Source organism: Salvelinus sp. IW2-2015, unplaced genomic scaffold, assembly GCF_002910315.2.
Source record: "Salvelinus sp. IW2-2015 unplaced genomic scaffold, ASM291031v2 Un_scaffold948, whole genome shotgun sequence".
Lineage (NCBI taxonomy): Eukaryota > Metazoa > Chordata > Actinopteri > Salmoniformes > Salmonidae > Salvelinus > Salvelinus sp. IW2-2015.
The window spans coordinates 194,864-217,827 of NW_019942660.1; the positions used below are offsets into that span (position 1 = coordinate 194,864).

The following is a 22,964-nucleotide window of genomic DNA, read 5'->3' on the forward strand; positions in this document are numbered from 1 at the left end:
CTTCCAACAGGACAACGACCGCAAGCACTCAGTCAAGACACTGCAGGAGTGGCATCGGGACAAGTCTCTGAATGTCTTTGAGTGGCCCAGCCACTCTATCATAAAGGCCTGGTTGATGGAGTGCTGCAGAGATGGTTGTCCTTATGGAAGGTTCTCCCATCTCCACAGAGGATCACTGGAGCTCTGTCAGAGTGACCATCGGGTTCTTCATCACCTCCCYGACCAAGGCCCTTCTTCCCCGATTACTCAGTGCAGCCAGCTCTAGGAATAGTCTTGGTGGTTCTAAACTTTTTCCATTTGAGAATGATGGAGGTCACTGAGTTCTTGGGGACCTTCAATGCTGCAGAAATGTTTTGGTTCCCTTCCCCAGATCTGTGCCTCGACACAATCCTGTCTCAGAGCTCAACAGACAATTCCTTTGACCTCATGGCTTGGATTTTGCTCTGACATGCACTGTCAACTGTGGGACTTTATATAGACAGGTGTGTGCCTTTTCAAATCATGTCCAATCAACTGAATTTACCACAGGTGGACTCCAATCAAGTTGTATAACTATCTAAAGGATGATCAATGGAAACAGGATGCACTTGAGCTTAGTTTTGAGTCTCATACAAAGGGTCTGAATACTTACATGAATAARACAGTTCAGTACATTTTTTATACATTTGCAGAAATTGAGGTATTGTGTGTAGATTGATTTTTTATTTTATTTAAGCTTTATTTAACTAGGTAAGTCAGTTAAGAACAAATTCTTATTTACAATGACGACCTACCCTGGCCAAACCTGGACGACGCTGGGCCAATTGTGCGCCGCCCTATGGGACTCCCAATCACGGGCCGGATGTGATGCAGCCTGGATTCAAACCAGGTACTGCAGTGACRCCTCTTGCACAGGGATGCAGCGTCTCAGACCACTGTGCCACTCGGGAGCCAAGAATAGAATGTTTCTGAACACTTCTACATTGATATGGATGCTACCATGACTACGGATAATCATGAATAATGACTGAAGGTTAGAGGAACAAAGATCATACCCCAAAACATGCTAACCTCTCACCATTACCAATACCAGTGGAGGTTAGCATGTTAGGGGGGTGGGGTATATGTCTCAAACTTTCTCACTCGCGATTCATACATGATTATCCGCAATCATGGTAGCATTAATGTAGAAGTGTTAAGAATCATATTCTTTTATTTACAATAAAAGTGACAACAATGAGAATTCATCATTTACAATTCATTTCTATTGGACACAACGTAATCCGAAACACAACCAAAACAAACAGGAAAGGCATCCAACAAGTTTGTAGGGTCACAACCTTGATGTAGTCTTTGCATCCTAGGAATATGTGACCAGAATACTAMATTTGGCTACTTTAATACACATACTTTAAATTAATTTGACACTTTCAAATGGGGGGGGGACTAGATACATAGAAATGAAAGCATTAAACAGTAAAACCGATATGCATGAAAATACCCTCAAATGAGTTGACATTCTGTACTGTCGCCTCATAAAACATTTGACCTGTCCAAACAAATATGTAGGGTAAGAGTACATAGCTACATTGCACATTCAGAAATCCCTTGTTGGTTTGTCATTGTTTTTATTTTGATCTTGACACATCATCACTTTGTTACCGATGGTATCATTTATAAACTGAGCCTTTTTGTAAAGTGCCTGAGCTATGGAGAAAATTATTCATTTTAATTTAGCCTTTCATGTGAAACATATTCAAGCTTGAGAATTAAATAAAGTACTTATTCAACTATTGGCCTCAACTTATGTGCTTGTTTGACTTAATTAATATGAACATTCMCCATGAATAAACATCCGTTTGAATGTGAAACTACACAGTTAACTGAGAAGGTAAACACTTGAAGTGATGATCAATCATGGCTCAATGAAATACACAATTTCTTTTGATGATGAACTTGCTTGTATGATCCACATTGAAACCTCTACCCACTTGTGTAGAGGAATTGATAAGAAGTATAAGCAAAATTATAGAAATCCCACCTAGCTTACTAGGATCATGATCAGCATAAAAGTAAGGTTGTCGCCTGATGAAATGGTGAAGATGTAATAAATGTCTTAATTCTTATCTCACAGATTATTAACACCAGTTTTTTGTGCGGTATTTTTTAAATAAAATATAGCCTATGGTGACTTTTGTTATTTTGAAAATAAGTATGTTGGAACTTCTTTTAGTCAGTCAAGGTTTGTTACAGTTTAAGAAAGATCCATGAAAACAGAAATACATGTCCAGAACAGAAACACTTGATGCTAAAACAAGGATACTTCTGAACTCAAGTTTCATAAAAAAGAATTCTATGCAGTTCTCATCTTGTACCCCAGTACAAAAAACCTATTGGATAGGCCTACAGTCAGTCTCTCTCTCGCTCTTCACACACCAGTGATCCTCACACTAGAGGATAGGCTGGGTCGATATCTGTCCAGTCAGGAGTTTAACCCCCCCACCCTCCCTATGTCTGCTGGAGTCCAAATCMCAACCACATCTCTCCCCTACTTTTCTGCTCCAAATCCATCCACTTCTCCCTCCAACCACAACAGGGCCGGCAGCAGAGAGGACAGAAAGAGAGAAACATACTCTCACCCCTTCCTCTGTGAATCCTGCGTTAAGAGTCTCAACTGGAACTGAAGGAGAAAATGGCRGATTGGAGGATGTGGTGGTTTCAAGTGCCATCTTCAGCATAGAGGAGTGTTGGAGAAAAATATGGGAGTTGGGGGGCACCTCTCTCTCCATCCCTCACTCACTTCTCTTCCCTGCTCAGACTAAGATCCTCAGTCTGTGCCCGTGACAAAAATGAAAAAATAAATAAACCTTACATGGGTAATTAGTGTGGTGCCACTTTATACACTGAGTGTACAAAACATTAAGAACATCTGCTCTTTCCATGAYAGACTGACCAGGTGAWAGCTATGATCCCTTATTGATGTCACCTGTTAAATCCACTTCCAAATCAGTGTAGATGAAGGGGAGGTGACAGGTTAAAGAAAGATTTTTAAGCCTTGAGACAATTGAGACATGTGTGCCATTCAGAGGGTGAATGGGCAATACAAAATATTTAAATGCCTTTGAACGGCACACTGATTTTAGTGTGAAGAACTGCAATGCTGCTGGGTTCCACACTCAACAGTTTTGCGTGTGTATCAAGAATGGTCCACCACCCAAAGGACATCCAGCCAACTTGACAACTGTGGGAAACATTGGAGTCAACATTGGCCAGCATCCCTGTGGAACGCTTTTGACACCTTGTAGAGTCCGTGCCCCGACGAATTGAGGCTGTTCTGAGGGCAAAAGGGGGTGCAACTCAATATTAGAAATGTGTTCCTGACGTTTTGTAAACTCGGTGAATGTCAATGATAAGTGTAATGTGTCAATATTCAAAACATACATATACCAAGAAAATAATGCAGACCACATATCAAATAAAAATTGGTGGGAAAACAACTACCTTTTACAGGATTCAGTCTTGTTTTCCCGCACTCCTCTCCTCATCCCCCTTTACGTTCCTCCAGACACCGACTGCTCCATCTTCTCCTCTTTCACCACCCCCTCTTCTTGGACCGGCTCCGCCACTCCTCCCTCCATGGGTGCCGGGCTGGCTGTTACAGTTAATTAACATAAACACATTTAGCATATCCTGGCTTCAACACAAGCCACTGATGCAGACCTTTGGAACATCTACATTTTAAAAAGTCTAATAAATCCATGTAATATAGCCTACACCTTCACAATACATCCATTATTTATTTTAGACAGGTCCAAAAGAAGCATGATATGAAGAAAATGTAGTCTATTTCAGAAGAACAGAAGAGCAATGAGCAATGCCAAATGGCTGTGGTCTATACTAAATCATTTAGTAGACAACATTTMATTTATAGTATGATGAATACAATTGAACAAAGCTGAATGAAATATAAATATTTTCTCCAAATTAATTGAGGGGGATGAGGAGAGAATAGCCGCACATGCGGCTATTCTGTGATGAGTGATTAACAAAGAAATAGGTACTCCTATATGCTTAATTTAGAGTTATTAATGTAACTTCAGTTGTTCTACAAACGTTGGGCTATATGTTTAGATTTTGAATACATTGTAAGGCTGCATGATGAGGCTCTAATGATGATTTGAAAAAAGTTGCTTGAAAAGCATGAGCTCTGCTTTGTTTTTTTTGTGTGCAGGTTGTACACACTTCATCAGTCTCTCATTCACAATTTGACAAGCACTTGATAATGAATTTCACGGTGGCATCCCCTTTGTGGCCGTAATGCACCCTAAAAAAATCCATGCCTTTTGCGGCCGATGGCCGTTGTGCCATGGGTCCGAAGTGTTGCGTTGTGCCCTTCTCCGCGAGTGCTGCACACTCCGAAGCAACTCTCACGCACATGGCTCTCCATCCCCTAATCGGATCTTTCTCACAGGCTATAAGTGAACACAGACATATCCGGGACACAACCGAGCACGTCCTTATCCAATTCAGAGGTGCATATTGAAGATATTTGAAGTACTGTCTACATTGACTTTGTCAGCCAACAAGATGATTAGGCCTTGAACAGCAAAAGCACTAGCCTATGTCAATCTACTATCCCCAATAGTACMAAAAAAAWTATTACAAACACAGTCTGGGACAGTTGTAGGATGTAATAGATCCCAAATTAATACAACCACTAGGTAAAAGAAAACTTGCTTACGCAACAGATCAGAACATTTAGCTTAATGTTAATAAACTATTAGGCTATTTATTCACATTATAAGCACAGCAATGAGCAAATGGTAGTAGGCTATAAGCACAAATGTTCCATTAGCGGGAAACACCATTATCATAAGTGACCGCAAATGTGATTATGCATGTAATACTCWTATTATAAAGGTGAATTTTTATGGTGAAAATTATCTTCCTCAAACTTGAAACTCACGTGCTGCTTATGTATGCCAGTTAGGCTCCACACCCCTTGTAAAGTGGATTAATATACTCCATTTTACRAAGTTATTTGGCCACTTTAGTCATCATACAAACCTTATCAAAACATACAGGCTAATGGGCTACATGAGGTGTGCTACTATGATTAGGAAAAGCCAACAACAAAAAGTCAGTTTGTTACTCTGGGCATCATTCAAGTGATAATATATCATTCACAAGGTTAATATTGTCACCCATCAGACTATTCTTGATTTAATGTTGTCTTTACATGTACTAAATAATGTGTGTGAAATTTGGTTTGATTTAAAATGGACCAATAGCATGTACCTGTATCGAAACAGGGGAAGGGGAAAAACTACATGTCAACTATGCACTTAAATTGCGAATGGAGGACGCTTTTCCCGTGGTTCACTTTCATGCCAGCCAGGTAGGCTATACTCCTGTTGTAAAGATCAAAAATGTATTAAGTTGAGAAATAAACATAGTAGGCCTAGCCTCTAGAAAGCTGATGGAAGCTTTTAGTAGAGGATCGCAACATGAGTTCACAGGCTCTCATGAAGTGTTTGATTCGATTTTCAAAAACATTTGCATTGATTTCAGTTTTGATTAGAGGGACAATCGAGTGCGGATTACCAGGCAGGTAGCAAGTTTGGTCGGCTATTAATGACCATCAGCAGCATCAGAGCTTGGAGAAGCCTGATTACTGTGACTAAACAGTCATATGGAATTTGACTGCCTTTATAACTCTTGATCGCTGGTGTGGCGGTAATATSGTCACCGCAACAGCTCTAGTCACACTTTACATTCAGGTGCACAAATACCAGGTTATTACATGTGTTGTTGTATGTGTCGCACTGCTWTGCTTTATCTTGGCCAGGTCGCAGTTGTAAATGAGAACTTGTTTTCAACTGGTCTACCTGGTTAAATAAAGGTGACATAATAAAACTACATAGTGACAGAATCTGAAGCTTAACAGATGATGTGGATACGGAGGATCCAGATCACGTTCTGTGTTATTTTACACTACTGCTGCTCCCTTCAGGTTGCTGTCCTCTTCTGACCAATGAAAATGTTTCTGCCACATACTTCTGAACAGCTGAAATGAAAAGATATACTGAACACAAATATGTCCCTATTAGTGAGCATTTTATCGTTTGTCAAGATAATCCATCCACCTGGCGAGTGTGGCACGTCAAGAAGCATATTAAACACCATTATCATTACACAGATGCACTTTATGCTGGGGACAATAAAAGACCACTCTAAAATGTGAGGTTGTCACACAGATGTCTTAAGTTTTGCGGTAGCGTGCAATTGGCATGCTGACCGCAGGAATGTCCACCAGAGCTGTTGCCAGAGAATGTAACGTTCATTTCTCTACCAACGTCATGTGAAATCCATAGATCAGGGCCTAATTCATTTATTTCAATTGACTGATTATTCTTACATGAACTGTAACTCAGCAAAATCTTTGAAATTGTAGCAAGTTACGTTTATAATTTTGATCTGGATGTATTATTTACAACCTTCTCGATCTGTTGAAACAGCTATTGCAGTTGCACAAGCAGTATGCAGTCCCGACACATTTCCATGGCACAAAAACAATCAGTGTTTTGTGTGAGGATGTACGCTAACCTTTATACTTCCTGCCATATCATAGACACTGGCCAGAGTTCCTGAAAAAGAACACTACAACTTTGACTGCATGTCTACCTCCTACTTAGCCAACGCTTGCAATGATGATGAACCTACATAAATAGCTAATTAGACTGTGTGTCTAAGTCTTGCTGGTGTTTGATATGCTGCATGTACAGTTGAAGTCGGAAGTTTACATACCCCTTAGCCAAATACTTTTAAACTATTCCTGACATTTCGTCATTTCCGGTCACAACTTGCAGACTTGTTTACGTGTTGCTGTGCGTTTTGTTGCCAACCTTACTTTGCTACCTGACAACTTCACTTTTTTTTACTTTTTAATATATATATTTTTAGTTTTTCCCTCACTCAACTTTTTTTTCTTTCCCATTCAACTTTTTCACTCTGGACGCTTTATCTGGACATGGTTCGTCAGGACTTCCAATAGCCACAGCTAAGTAGTAACATTAACATGATGGCTTCTAATTGCAGTCGCTGTACTCATAATATACAGGAGAACGACCACCTTACGGCGAGGATAGCTGTGCTRCAAGCCCAGCTTCAGACGCAATCGTTAGGCAAGGGTAATTTCAGAGTAGGAAAGGATGAAACAGCGTCTGTGCCACCAGTAAGTACAGATAGTAACGTTAGTATAAATCCCCYCGCACAGTCCCCGCAGCCGGACAACTTTCTCATGGCTTCTGGAGGGAAATGCTGTAGGAATGCTCAACCGGTGTCGCTCATTCAGCCGACAGAAACKTTCAACCGSTTTTCCCCATTAAGCAACGGGTCGGAGTCTGAGGCCTTGTCTTCTCTGTTCTCTACTCCTCCCGTTACGGGGTCTGAGACGCCGAAGCTTCCCACCATTAGCTCTGACAAATTGAAAACCCTAGTCATTGGCAACTCCATTACCCGCAGTATTAGACTTAAAACGAATCATCCAGCAATCATACACTGCTTACCAGGGGGCAGGGCTACCGACGTTAAGGCTAATCTGAAGATGGTGCTGGCTAAGAATAAAACTGGCGAGTGTAGAGAAAATAGAGATATTGTTATCCACGTCGGCACCAACGATGTTAGGATGAAACAGTCAGAGGTCACCAAGCACAACATAGCTTCAGCGTGTAAATCAGCTAGAAAGATGTGTCGGCATCGAGTAATTGTCTCTGGCCCCCTCCCAGTTAGGGGGAGTGATGAGCTCTACAGCAGAGTTTCACAACTCAAATCGCTGGTTGAAAACTGGTTTCTGCCCCTCCCAAAAGATAGAATTCGTAGATTATTGGCCCTCTTTCTGGGACTCACCCACAAACAGGACCAAGACTGGCCTGCTGAAGAGTGACGGACTCCATCCTAGCTGGAGGGGTGCTCTCATCTTATTTACCAACATAGACACGGCTCGAACTCCTCTAGCTCCACAATGAAATAGGGTGCAGGCCAGGCAGCAGGCTGTTAGCCAGCCTGCCAGCTTAGTGGAGTCTGCCACTAGCAGTCAGTGTAGTCAGCTCAGCTATCCCCATTGAGACCGTGTCTGTGCCTCGACCTAGGTTGGGCAAAACTAAACATGGCGGTGTTCGCCTGAGCAATCTCACTAGAATAAAGACCTCCTCCATTCCTGCCATTATTGAAAGAGATCGTGATACCTCACATCTCAAAATAAGGCTACTTAATGTTAGATCCCTCACTTCAAAGGCAGTTGTAGTCAATGATCTTATCACTGATCATAATCTTGATGTGATTGGCCTGACTGAAACATGGCTTAAGCCTGATGAATTTACTGTGTTAATTGAGGCCTCACCTCCTGGTTACACTAGTGACCATATCCCCCTGCATTCCGCAAAGGCGGAGTGTTGCTAACATTTACGATAGCAAATGTCAAATTACAACAAAAAAAAATTATGTTTTCGTCTTTTGAGCTTCTAGTCATGAAATCTATGCAGCCTACTCAATCACTTGTTATAGCTACTGTTTTACAGGCCTCCTGGGCCATATACAGCGTTCCTCACTTAGTTCCTGAATTCCTATCAGACCTTGTAGTCATAGCAGATAATATTCGGTGATTTTAATATTCACATTTAAAAGTCCACAGACCCACTCCAAAGGCTTTCGAGCCATCATCGACTCAGTGGGTTTTGTACCAACATGTCTCTGGACCTACTCACTGTCACAGTCATACTCTGGACCTGTTTGTCCCATGGAATAAATGTTGTGGATCTTAATGTTTTTCCTCATAATCCTGGACTATCGGACCACCATTTTATTACGTTTGCAATCGCAACAAATATTCTGCTCAGACCCCAACCAAGAAGCATCAAAAGTCATGCTATAAATTCTCAGACAACCCAAAGATTCCTTGATGCTCTTCCAGACTCCCTCTGCCAACCAAGGACAAAATCAGTTAACCACCTAACTGAGGAACTCAATTTAACCTTGCGCAATACCCTAGATGCAGTTGCACCCCTAAAAACTAAACACATTTGTCATAAGAAACTAGCTCCCTGGTATACAGAAATTGACCCGAGTTTGAAGCAGTTCCAACATTGAAACGAAATGCCAGCACAAACTTGGAAGTCTTGACTAGCTTGGAAGACAGTAACCGTGCAGTATGAAGAGCTCTCATGCATGCTTACATCCTATTTTTTCCAACTAATTGAGGGAAAAAAGAAACATCGCAAAGATGTATTTTTGACTGTCGCGGAATGTTAACCTAATAGTAGCATCTCCCAAGAGAGATGTTTCACTTCAGGGAGTAATAAATTCATGAACTTCTTTGAGGAAAAGACCATATATCATTATGAAAGCAATTAACGGACTCCTCTTTTCATCTGCATAATCTCCAAAGTCAGCTTGTCCTGAGTCTGCAAACTCCAGACCTATGGATCAAGAGAACACTTAGTGATTTTATATACTATACTCCACACAATGACTGAACCATAATCATGTGCTTTAACCTTTCAAGTGCATACTGACCTATTCAGCAACTAAACTCTGAAAGAGCTGCTTCCTGTGCTTGGCCTCCTATGTTGAACATAATAAACGTCTCTATCACATGTTACCAAACTCACTAAAAGTGGCAGTAATAAACCTCCTTTGAAAAAGCCAAATACCTTACACCAGAAGAAATATAAAAACTAAAAAATGGCCATATATCAAAATCTTCCATTCTCTCAATTCTACCTTTTGAAAAAAGTTGGTTCGCAAGCAACTCATGCCTTCCTGAAAACAAACAATATACAAACCTCAGCTGGTTTAGATCTCATAGCACTGCAGACTTGGCACTTTAAGTGAGGTAAAGTACATCTTTTAACTGGCGTCAGACCGAGCTCGCATCTGTCTCGTGCCTAGACTTAGGTGCTGCTTTTGATTCCACGAACACACAATCTTTTTGAGAGAAGATTGGAAACCCAATTGGTCTACCAACGGACAAGTTCTGGCTGGTTTTTAATCTTTATCTGTCGTGTGAAAGATATCAGTTTGTACCTGTGAATGGTTTGTCCTCTGACAAATCAACTGTAAATGTCGGTGTTCCTCAAGGTTCCGTTTTAGGACCACTATTGTTTTCACTATATATTTTACCTCTTGGGTATGTCATTCAAAAACATAATGTTAACTTTCACTGCTATGCGGATGACACTCAGCTGTACATTTCAATGAAACATGGTGAAGCCCCAAAATTGCCCTCTCTAGAAGCCTGTGTTTCAGACATAAGGAAGCGGATGGCTGCAAACGTTCTACTTTTAAACTCGGACAAAACAGAGATGCTTGTTCTAGGTCCCAAGAAACAAAGAGATCTTCTGTTAAATCTGACAATTAATCTTGATGGTTGTACAGTCATCTCAAATAAAACTGTGAAGGACCTCGGCGTTACTCTGGACCTTGATCTCTCTTTTGACGAACATATCAAGACTGTTTCAAGGACAGCTTTTTTCCATCTACGTAACATTGCAAAAATATGAAACYTTCTGTCCAAAAATGATGCAGAAARATTACTGCAATGCTCTACTTTCCGGCTACAAGGATAAAGCACTAAATCAACTTCAGTTASTGCTAAATACGGCTGCTAGAATCCTGACTAGAACCCCAACATTTGATCATATTACTCAGTCGCTAGCCTCCCTACACTGGCTTCCTGTTAAGGCAAGGGCTGATTTCAAGGTTTTACTGCTAACCTACAAAGCATTACATGGGCTTGCTCCTACCGATCTTTCCGATTTGGTCCTGCCATACATACCTACAAGTACGCTACGGTCACAAGACGCAGGCCTCCTAATTGTCCCTAKAATTTCTAAGCAAACAGCTGGAGGCAGGGCTTTACCCTATAGAGCTCMATTTTTATGGAATGGTCTGCCTAACCATGTGAGAGATGCAGACTCAGTCTCAACCTTTAAGTCTTTACTGAAGGCTCATCTCTTCAGTAGGTGATATGATTGAGTGTAGTCTGGCCCAGGAGTGTGAAGGTGAACGGAAAGGCTCTGGAGCAACGAACCGCCCTTGCTGTCTCTGCCTGGCTGGTTCCCCTCTCTCCACTGTGATTCTCTGCCTCTAACCCTATTACAGGTGCTGAGTCACTGGCTTACTGATGCTCTTCCATTCCGTCCCTAGGATGGGTGCGTCACTTGAGTGGGTTKAGTCACTGACGTGATCTTCCTGTCTGGGTTGGCGCCCCCCCCTTGGGTTGTGCCGTGGCGGATATCTTTGTGGGCTATACTCAGCCTTGTCTCAGGATGGTAAGTTGGTTGTTGAAGATATCCCTCTAGTGGTGTGGGGGCTGTGCTTTGGCAAAGTGTGTGGGGTTATATCCTGCCTGTTTGGCCCTGTCCGGGGGTATCATCGGATGGGGCCACAGTGTCTCCTGACCCCTCCTGTCTCAGCCTCCAGTATTTATGCTGCAGTAGTTTGTGTCGGGGGGCTAGGGTCAGTCTGTTATATCTGGAGTACTTCTCCTGTCTTATCCAGTGTCCTGTGTGAATTAAAGTATGCTCTCTCTAATTCTCTCTTTCTTTCTCTCTCTCGGAGGACCTGAGCCCTAGGACCATGCCTCAGGATTATCTGGCATGATGACTCCTTGCTGTCCCCAGTCCACCTGGCCGTGCTGCTGCTCCAGTTTCAACTGTTCTGCCTGCGGCTATGGAACCCTGACCTGTTCACTGGACGTGCTACCTGTCCCAGACCTGCTGTTTTCAACTCTCTAGAGACAGCAGGAGCGGTAGAGATACTCTTAATGATCGGCTATGAAAAGCCAACTGACATTTACTCCTGAGGTGCTGACTTGTTGCACCCTCGACAACTACTGCGATTATTATTATTTGACCATGCTGGTCATTGAACATCTTGGCCATGCTCTGTTATAATCTCCACCCGGCACAGCCAGTAGAGGACTGGCCACCCCTCATAGCCTGGTTCCTCTCTAGGTTTCTTCCTAGGTTTTGGCCTTTCTAGGGAGTTTTTCCTGTACAGCACTTTGATATATCAGCTGATGTAAGAAGGGCTATATAAATACATTTGATTTAATCCAAGTAAAAATTCCTTGTCTTAGGTCAGTTACGATCACAACTTTATTTTAAGAAAGTAAAATGTCAGAATAATAGTAGAGAGAATTATTTATATCACCTTTAATTTCTTTCATCACATTCCCAGTGGGTCAGAAGTTTACATACACTCCATAAGTATTTGCTAGCATTGCCTTTAAATTGTTTAACTTGGGTCAAACGTTTTGGGTAACCTTCCACAAGCTTCCCACAATRAATTGGACCCATTCCTCCTGACAGAGCTGGTGTAACTGAGTCAGTTTTGTAGGCCTCCTTGCTCGCACACGCTTTTTAAGTTCTGCCTACAAATTTTCTATGGGATTGAGGTCAGGGCTTTGTGATGGCCAGTCCAATACCTTGACTTTGTTGTCCTTAAGCCATTTTGCCACAACTTGAAGTATGCTTGGGGTCATTGTCCATTTGGAAGACCCATTTGCAACCAAGCTTTAACTTCCTGACTGATGTCTTGAGATGTTGCTTCAATATATGCACCAAATTTTCCTCCCTCATGATGCCATCTATTTTGTGAAGTGCACCAGTCCTTCCTGTAGCAAAGCACCCCCGTGCTTCACGGTTGGGATGGTGTTCTTCAGCTTGCAAACTCCCCCTTTTTCCTCCAAACATAACAATGGTCATTATGGCCAAACAGTTCCAATTTTGTTACATCAGACCAGAGGACATTTCTCCCAAATGTACGATCTTTGTCCCCATGTACAGTTGCAAACCATAGTCTGGCTTTTTTATGTTGCAAACCATAGTCTGTCTTTTTTATGGCGGTTTTGGAGCAGTGGCTTCTTCCTTGTTGAGCGGCCTTTCAGGTTATGTCGATATAGGACTCATTTTACTGTAGATGTAGACACTTTGTACCCGTTTCCTCCAGAATCTTCACAAGGTCCTTTGCTGTTGTTCTGGGATTGATTTGCACATTCGCACCAAAGTACATTCATCTCTAGGAGACAGAACTCTTCTCCTTCCTGAGCGGTATGACGGCTGCGTGGTCCCATGGTGTTTATACTTGCGTACTGTTGTTTGTACAGATGAACGTGGTACCTTCAGACATTTGGAAATTGCTCCCAAGGATGAACCAGACTTGGCTGGCTGATTTATTTGGATTTTCCCATGATGTCAAGCAAAGAGGCACTGAGTTTGAAGGTAGGCATTGAAATGCATCCACAGGTACACCTCCAATTGAGTCAAATGATGTCAATTAGCCTATCAGAAGCTTCTAAATCCATAATTTTCTGGAATTTTCAAAGCTTTTAAGGCACAGTCAACCTAGTGTATGTAAACTTCTGACCCACTGGAATTGTGATACAGTGAATTATAAGTGAAATAATCTGCCTGTAAACAATTGTTGGAAAAATGACTTGTGCCATGCACAAAGTAGATGTCCTAACTGACTTGCCAAAACTATAGTTTGTTAACAAGAAATGTGTGGAGTGGTTGAAAAACAAGTTTTAATGACTCCAACCTAAATGTATGTAAACTTCAGACTTCAACTGTAACTCCCCACTTGAGTTCGGCGATGTGAGTTTTAACCACACACAGGATTTACTACAGGGTTTCCCAGACTCAGTACTCTGAACCCCAAGAGATGCACATTTAGTTTTTTGCCCTAGCACTACACAGCTGATTTAAATAATAAACTAATCATCAAGCTTTGATAATTTGATCAACTGTGTAGTGTTAGGGCAAAAACTAAAACATACACCCTTTGGGGTCTCGAGGACCGAGTTYGGGAAACGCTGCCCTACTAACTGCCATTTCACTTCTCAATAATCATGCAAATACCGCACGAGTAGGCTACCTAGCTGGTGGAACAGCTCTGGGCAGCCGAACGTTTTAGGCTCACTATTATTCCTTGCATGTCGATTGTTTACAACATGATATCTGCATGTAGCCTTACACCCCTCCTGAAAAAAAGGGGTGTAAGGCTACATGCAGACAGACCTGTCGACCATGTCTTTAGCATCGACTTAAAAATATATTATTTAGTGTAGTAGGGGGAAGCGGTAGCGGAGCACTGAGCAGAAGCTACGTTGGCAGCGGAATAAATAACTATGTAAATAGAAAATCCTGCGCATGTGCAGAAATATCCTTATCATTAGCCACGGCAAGTCGGGTACTAGAAAATACAGAACAGCAGCCACTCCGTAATATAAAAACTCTTGATCCGAGATAATGGGAGAGTCATACCTGTTCCTCCTCCAGACTCCCATAAGCCTCCAGATGGGCCTTGAGAATCTGAGTGTCTCCCCTCCGGAAGTCCTCCTCCGGGACCATGGTCTGGTAGGCCTCTAGCCACTTTAGCTGGCCGTTCTTCTGCACGTAGCGACAGTCACCGAACCAGCGCACCACCTCGGGCCTGGGCAGCCCCGTGGAAGAGATCAGCTCATCATACTGAACCGCACTGGGCCACTGGGTCCGGGCAAACATCTGCTTCAGGAGGTGGAGCTGCTCTAACGTCTTCTTGCCCCGGATAGGGGAGGGTTTGGGGGATGTGGAGGGCTTGAGGGCAGGGGTGGAAGATTGTGCTGCTGGTTTTGGGGTTGTAGAGGCAGAGGGTTTGGGTGATGGGGTTGGATTTGGGGTTAGAGATGGAATTGTGGCTGGAACAGGGGTGAGGGTTGAGGCTGGGGAGGGTTCTGGGGTAAGGGTTGGGGGAAATAGGGTAGGCATCGTAGGGCTGTCTGCCTGCCCTGCCTCAGTCTCCATTTTGCCATTGGACTGAGCATCTTCAGGTTGATCTTAATGGGGTTCACCTTCAGCTCTGAGCCTGAACCATCCTCCTTCTGCCTCTCCCTCGCATACTCCTCTTTCTTCACCCCGGCATCATCATTACGCTTAACTCCCACCTCCATCTCCTCCTCCCTCTCTAACTCCTCTTTCTTCTTCTCAGCAGCGACTCTCTTCCTGCGTTCAGCAAACCAGCCGTGGATCTCTCTGCGGGTCATCTTGGTTTCAGACCGGAGGTGGTCCACCTCCTCTCCGGAGGGGTCAGGGTCCTGGCTGAAGCTGGCCTCCAGTGCCCTCACCTGGTGGGGTAGAGAGGAGATTACTGTAGGATAGACGAGCGTAAGTTTCTCATGTCACAGTGAGCACAATTGATTGGCAGTAAATACACATTAAAGGGATACTTAACCGATGAGATTTAAAAAAAATCTTATGGAACACTAAGCTACGTGTAAATAAACTAAGTCATAATCATCACAGTCGCACCACCACTCACCTGCTGAGGGTCCCTCTCTTTGTAGCGGATGGCTGTGAAGTCTGGGGAGGGGGGTCTGGGGGGCCGTCTGGACGGGGTGGTTGGGGAAGTGGGCATCTGTGAGGGAGGGGAGCTGAGGGCTGCCAACCCCTGCTGTTTTTTTGGGGGGGGTTCATTGGGAGTGTCCAACAGGTCCATGGGGGTACCCCTGTTACCACTGAGGGTCCCAGATTGTGCACACAGTTGCTCAACTGACTTCTTGCTCTTGTAGAAGCTAGGGTCCAGGAAGGTGTTGGGGAGCGTTCGGGAACTTGGGGTTCCGCTGGCGACCGTGCTCTCACTTGGTGCCGGGGAAGAATGTTTAGTGGAGGGGGAAGAAGCCACCTCTGTTTTGGTGGTGGTGGGGTTACTGGTGGTGTTTGTGGAGGCTGTAGGGGGAGGAGTAGCTGTGGCTGTGTGACCACAGATCTGGGTGGTTGTTGTTTTGTTGTTGCTCAAGCTGCTGCTGTTAGTATCTTTGCTGCTGTTGGGTTTGTTGTCRATGGTGCTTTTGATATCAGCGATGACTCTACTCTCACTGATCATTTTAGCAATAGTACTGTTGTGGCTTTTGCTGCCGACATTGCGCCTACTGTCAGTGCTGATGCTTTTAACCATGCTGATAGCATTGCTGTTGCTTTTATCATTGAGATTAGCAATAGCAAGATTGATTTTACCATTGGTGTTGATGTCTTTGCCATTGGGATTGCTATGAATGTTGTTCCCTTGGTTGTTGCCAAGGCTAAAGTTAATAACACTAGCATAGCTACTGAAACTACGACTACCACTGCTGATACTACTAGTACTCCCTCCACCATTACTACTACTACTACTACTACTACTACTGATGTTGCTTCCACTATTACTGCTCCCCACTGTCCCCCCCACCATGCTGATCCCCTTATCCGCCACCAGGGCGGCAGGCCGGGCCTGCACCATAGGCCGGGCCGCAGCTTGATGCTTGGGTGTGACCGCCAGGGTCATGGGGGCACTGCTGACCTGGATGCCATTAGCCATCATGGGCTGGGTGACAATCACCCCTCCCTGGCCCACCAGAGAGCCCTGGAGGATGTGAGGGATCCCCGTAGGACCCAGAGAGGTAGGCAGGACCGTGATGGTATGCTGGGCCTGGGTCTGGCCACGGTGTAGTGTCTGGTGCTAGGTGGTGCAGTCTGTATGATGGTGTTGAACATCTTCCTCCTGGCCTCCTCAATCTCTTCTGGAGACCAGCTAATGCCATGCTTGAGTCTCTGGGCGGTGAACCAGATGTTGATCTGCTCCTCTGGGAACTTGGTAACCACAGTGAGGTAGCAGAGCTCTGCCTTGGTGGGGTAGGGGAACTTACTGAAGGACGTCTTGAGGAAGGAGGACGAGTCCATGGAGGCGTTGTAGGTTGGGATACTGCTCAGAGGGATCATCACCTGCACCACAGAAGGTAGAAACATATTTTATGTAGTACCAAAATCGTAATTACAGAATTTAAACTACTTCATGGAACTTTTTCATATGAAACAGGAGAAGCTTTACACTCAGCTCAAAAGACACAAAAAAACACGTATTTGTACCATGTAATAATGTGTACCTACACTGCCTATAAAGTCTTCATATAAAGTGGGACCGACACAATTTAATCAAAAGGGGGAATTGTACCTTGGGCATGTTCTTGGAGGAGGTAGAGTAAGAGGAGGTGGAGGAGAAAGCTGAGGAGACAGCGATGGGAGCTGTCTGACGGTGAAAGTTCCTGTTCTGGATCACAGACACAACCTGCTTCAGAGAATAGAAAAAAAACGTTGAACTGCATTCAACTCCCTGAGGGAAGTTGTACACATTCTGGCAAAGGAATTAAATATAACATTGAACCAAATAAGTTCAATAATTCTCATTTGCAGGAATGAACTTACCAGTACCCGAAACGCAGCAAAAATGTATGTACTAAGTACCTGTGTGATGGCGGTCTTGAGCATGGGCAGAGCCCCCCGAGTCACACTATCTGGATAGCTGAGGGCAGCGTGACCGTCCCATTGTGCACTATGGTAGGGACGTGGGTAACCGTCACTATGGGGGTCTCTTTTCTCTCGGTCTCTTTGGAGGTAGAGATGGAGAGGGGTGGGGGGTCTGAGGAGGGTTCATCAGGGGAAGAATGGGACACCACAATCCTCTTGGACTCTGACTTGCCCTTCAGCATCCTCATGATGGGGGTCTTGGTGATGGAGATCTGTGTCCCTCATTGTCTCTGTCCCTGTGACCAGACTCTGCTCCACCACCAACCTCATGTCCCTCTTCCTCAGCTGTAGGGTGGTGCTCACAGTGCTGAGATGGACCCGAGCGTTGTGCAGGGTCAGGCCCTCGAACTTGGCTGCCGACACCCCACAGTCCATGCACTGGAAGCTGGGGTCAGCTCTGAAGTCCGGGTGGCCACTGTAGACGTGGTCCAGGAACAGGTTGAGGTCCTGGGTCTCAAAGTTACAATGCCTGCATGTGTAGGTGCCTCCCCAGTCTTTGACAATGTCGCCCCCCTCAAGCCTGGAGGACTCAACTGGAGATCGCTCCATCGGGATCTGCCTGTTACCGCCCACGGGGTAGCCTTGGTCCCGGGCCTGTCTGAGGAGGAAAGGAGGGTCTGACAGCCATGAGTCCTGCTCCAGCTCCTCACGGAGGTGAATGGTCTTATTGGGGATCATACAGGGGGTGGTGGATTTCCTCTTGCTGGCCATGGTTGGAATAGAGGGTGGGGGTTGGTTTTGGTAGCCGGCCGAGGAGTACGGGGGTCGGGTTGTGGTTCAGTTGGGGTCCTGATTATAGACAAGCCATTGGGAGGGGAGCGTGGGAGAACATGACCATGCGTTGTTTTCTCACGTCACAGTGTGTGTGTGTGTTATATACAGTGGGAGAACAAGTATTTGATACACTGCCGATTTTGCAGGTTTTCCTACTTACAAAGCATGTAGAGGTCTGTCATTTTTATCATAGGTACACTTCAACTGTGAGAGACGGAATCTAAAACAAAAATCCAGAAAATCACATTGTGTGATTTTTAAGTAATTAATTTGCATTTTATTGCATAACATAAGTATTTGATACATCAGAAAAGCAGAACTTAATATTTGGTACAGAAACCTTTGTTTGCAATTACAGAGGTCATACGTTTCCTGTAGTTCTTGACCAGGTTTCACACACTGCAGCAGGGATTTTGGCCCACTCCTCCATACAGACCTTCTCCAGATCCTTCAGGTTTCGGGGCTGTCGCTGGGCAATACGGACTTTCAGCTCCCTCCAAAGATTTTCTATTGGGTTCAGGTCTGGGACTGGCTAGGACACTCCAGGACCTTGAGATGCTTCTTACGGAGCCACTTCGTAGTTGCCCTGGCTGTGTGTTTCGGGTCGTTGACATGCTGGAAGACCCAGCACGACCCATCTTCAATGCTCTTACTGAGGGAAGGAGGTTGTTGGCCAAGATCTCGCGATACATGGCCCATCCATCCTCCCCTCAATACGGTGCAGTCGTCCGTCCCCTTTGCAGAAAAGCATCCCCAAAGAATGATGTTTCCACGTCCATGCTTCACGGTTGGGATGGTGTTCTTGGGGTTGTACTCATCCTTCTTCCTCCAAACACGGCGAGTGGAGTTTAGACCAAAAAGCTCTATTTTTGTCTCATCAGACCACCATGACCTTCTCCCATTCCTCCTCTGGATCATCCAGATGGTCATTTGTCAAACTTCAGACGGGCCTGGACATGCGCTGGCTTGAGCAGCGGGACCTTGCGTGCACTGCAGGATTTTAATCCATGACGGTGTAGTGTGTTACTAATGGTTTTCTTTGAGACTGTGGTCCCAGCTCTCTTCAGGTCATTGACCAGGTCCTGCCGTGTAGTTCTGGGCTGATCCCTCACCTTCCTCATGATCATTGATGCCCCACGAGGTGAGATCTTGCATGGAGCCCCAGACCGAGGGTGATTGACCGTCATCTTGAACTTCATCCATTTTCTAATAATTGCGCCAACAGTTGTTGCCTTCTCACCAAGCTGCTTGCCTATTGCCCTGTAGCCCACCCCAGCCTTGTGCAGGTCTACAATTTTATCCCTGATGTCCTTACACAGCTCTCTGGTCTTGGCCATTGTGGAGAGGTTGGAGTCTGTTTGATTGAGTGTGTRGACAGGTGTCTTTTATACAGGTAACGAGTTCAAACAGGTGCAGTTAATAGAGGTAATGAGTGGAGATATCTATATATATGTATTCCTTTCAGGGAGCCAGAGAAKAACCTGCAAATAAGATGGAGAGAAAAAAAWATATATATATACATATATATTTCAGGTCATCATCATAAATCATGTATGATTAATTAAACTACGTGCGTCTGTACATACAGTACAAGTCAAAAGTTTGGACACCTACACATTAAAGGGTTTTTCTTAATTTGTTTTCTATATTGTAGAATAATAGTGAAGACATCAAAACTATGAATTAACACATATGGAATCATGTAGTAACCAAAAATGTCTTAAACAAGGGGCAGAACGGCAGATTTTTACCGTGTCAGCTCTGGGATTCGATCCAGCAACTTTCCGGTTACTGGCCCAATACTCTAACCAAAGAAACCACTACTAAACGACACCAATAATAAGAAGAGACTTGCCTGGGCCAAGAAACACGAGCAATGGACATTAGATTGGTGGAATTCTGTCCAAATTAGATTTTTGGGTCCAACCGCCGTGTCTCTTTGAGACACAGAGTAGGTGAACGAATGAACGCTGCATGTGTGGTTCCCACCGTGCAGCATGGAGGAGGAGGTGTGATGGTGCTTTGCTAGTGATACTGTCTGTGATTTATTTAGAATTCAAGGCACACTTAACCAACATGGCTACCAGAGCATTCTGTAAATTAAATGTACAATATCAAACAAGATAATATAAATCATAAGACTGTTAAGTATATTCTTCTGTTTATCAAATTATATATACATTAACTTAATTTCCTTTAGACTCAGACATTAGTTAGAATCTAAATATTGCACAATGTCCTCATTTGTGGTTGCCTCAACAACAACGATACAATGAGTTTTTAGTTTGTGTCCTGAAAGTGATTTGACTTGGCAATCCCATCTGGTTTGCGCTTAATAGGACAATCATTTGKTTTTCAACAGGACAATGACCCAACACACCTCCAGGCTGTGTAAGGGCTATTTTAGGGTGAAGGAGTGCTGCATCAGATGACCTGTCCTCCACAATCACCCGACCTCAATCCAAGTGAGACGGTTTGGGATGAGTTGGACCGAAGAGTGAAGGAACAGCAGCCAACAAGTGCTCAGCATATGTGGGAACTCCTTCAAGACTGCTGGAAAAGCATTACAGGTGAAGCTGGTTGAGAGAGTGCCAAGAGTGTCATCAAGGCAAAGGGTGGGTACTTTGAAGAAGCTAAAATATATTTTGATTTGTTTAACACTTTTTTGGTTACTACATCATTCCATACGTGTTATTTCATAGTTCACTATTATTCTACAATGTAGAAAATAGTAAAAAAAAAAAAAGAACAACCCTTGAATGAGTATGTGTCTAAACTTTTGATTGCTACTGTATAAGACAATGTGAAGAGAGAGAAAGAGTACACAGAGAAATCAGTGAGGATATAGAAATGTGCCCAGAAACACATTTTACACTACGCAATGAAATTCCTCCAAGTCATTTAATATTATCTGGTTTGGAGATGTCTTAAATGGTGGTACCATTATCTACTGTATAACATAAACAAACATATTGGATGCCTTCATGTTTTGGTATTCTTGTTTGTCAATATAGTCTGCTGCTTTTAAAATTCAACTCACAAGCCAAGAAACAAGGTTTTTATAGGGCTAAAGGCCAATGTACAATGTAGGGCTGACTCCATTTAGTCGACAAGCTGTTGGTCAACAGTGATTTCTTTAGTAGCAAAAAAAAGTAGCATGGTGTACAAGACCATGTCTGAGTGGACTGATCCATTTGTTTTTGTATTTATTATGGATCCCCAAGGCAGCACCTACTCTTCCTGGGGTCCAGCAAAATTAAGGCAGTTACACAATTTTAAAAACATTACAATACATTCGCAGATTTCACAACACAGTGTGCCCTCAGGCCCCAACTCCACCACTACCACATATCTACAATACAAAGTCCACGTCTGTGTATAGTGCGTATGTTATTGTGTGTGTATGCTTGTGTCTGTACCAATGTTTGTGTTGCTTCACAGTCCCCGCTGTTCCATAAGGTGTATTTTTATCTGCTTTTTAAATCATAATTTTACTGCTTGCGTCAGTTACTTGATGTGGAATAGAGTTCCATGTAGTAATGGCTCTATGTAGTACTGTGTGCCTCCCACAGTGTGTTTTTCACTTGGGGACTGTGAAGAGACTAGAGGTCGACCGATTATAATTTCTCAACACCGATACCATACAGATTATTGAACGACCAAAAAAAGCCGGTACCGATTAATCAGCTGATTTTTAAAATGTATTTGTAATAATGACAATTACAACAATACTGAATGAACACTTATTTTAACTTAATATAATACATCAATACAAATCAATTTAGCCTCAAATAAATAATGAAACATGTTCAATTTGGTTTAAATAATGCAAAAACAAAGTTTTGGAGAAGAAAGTAAAAGTGCAATATGTCCCATGTAAAAAAGCTAACGTTTAAGTTCCTTGCTCAGAACATGAGAACATATTAAAGTTGGTGGTTCCTTTTAACATAGTTAATATACTGTAGTATTTATAGGACTATTTCTCTCTATACCATTTGTATTTCATATACCTTTGACTATTGGATGTTCTTATAGGCACTTTAGCATTGCCAGTGTAACAGTATAGCTTCCGTCCCTCTCCTCAACCCTACCTGGGCTCGAACCAGGAACACATCGACAACAGCCACCCTCGAAGCATCGTTACCATCGCTCCACAAAAGCCGCGGCCCTTGCAGAGCAAGGGGAACAACTACTCCAAGTCTCAGAGCGAGTGACGTTTGAAACGCTATTAGCGTGCAGCCCGCTAACTAGCTAGCCATTTCACATCGGTTACACCAGCCTAATCTCGGGAGTTGATAGGCTTGAAGTCATAAACAGCGCAATGCTTGAAGCTCAGGGAAGAGCTGCTGGCAAAACGCACGAAAGTGCTGTTTGAATAAATTCTTACRAGCCTGCTGCTGCCTACCATCGCTCAGTCAGACTGCTCTATCAAATCATAGACTTAATTATAACACACAGAAAGCCTTTGGTCATTAATATGGTCGAATCCGTAAACTATCATTTCGAAAACAAAACGTTTATTATTTCAGTGAAATATGGAACCGTTCCGTATTTTATCTATAAGTCGAAATATTCCTGTTACATTGCACAACCTTCAATGTTACGTCATAATTACGTAAAATTCTGCCAAATTAGATCGCAACGAGCCAGGCGGCCCAAACTGTTGCATATACCCTGACTCTGCGTGCAATGAACGCAAGAGAAGTGACACAATTTCACCTGGTTAATATTGCCTGCTAACCTGGATTTCTTTAGCTAAATATGCAAGTTAAAAAATATATACTTCTGTGTATTGATTTTAAGAAAGGCATTGATGTTTATGGTTAGGTA

At 43.5% G+C, this 22,964-nt stretch overlaps 1 pseudogene; it reads right to left on the reverse strand.

The window, feature by feature from the left end:
* Window positions 1-693: 693 nt before the first annotated feature.
* On the reverse strand, window positions 694-18,805 carry LOC112069248 (zinc fingers and homeoboxes protein 3-like; annotated as a pseudogene).
* Between the last annotated feature and the right edge of the window lie 4,159 nt (window positions 18,806-22,964).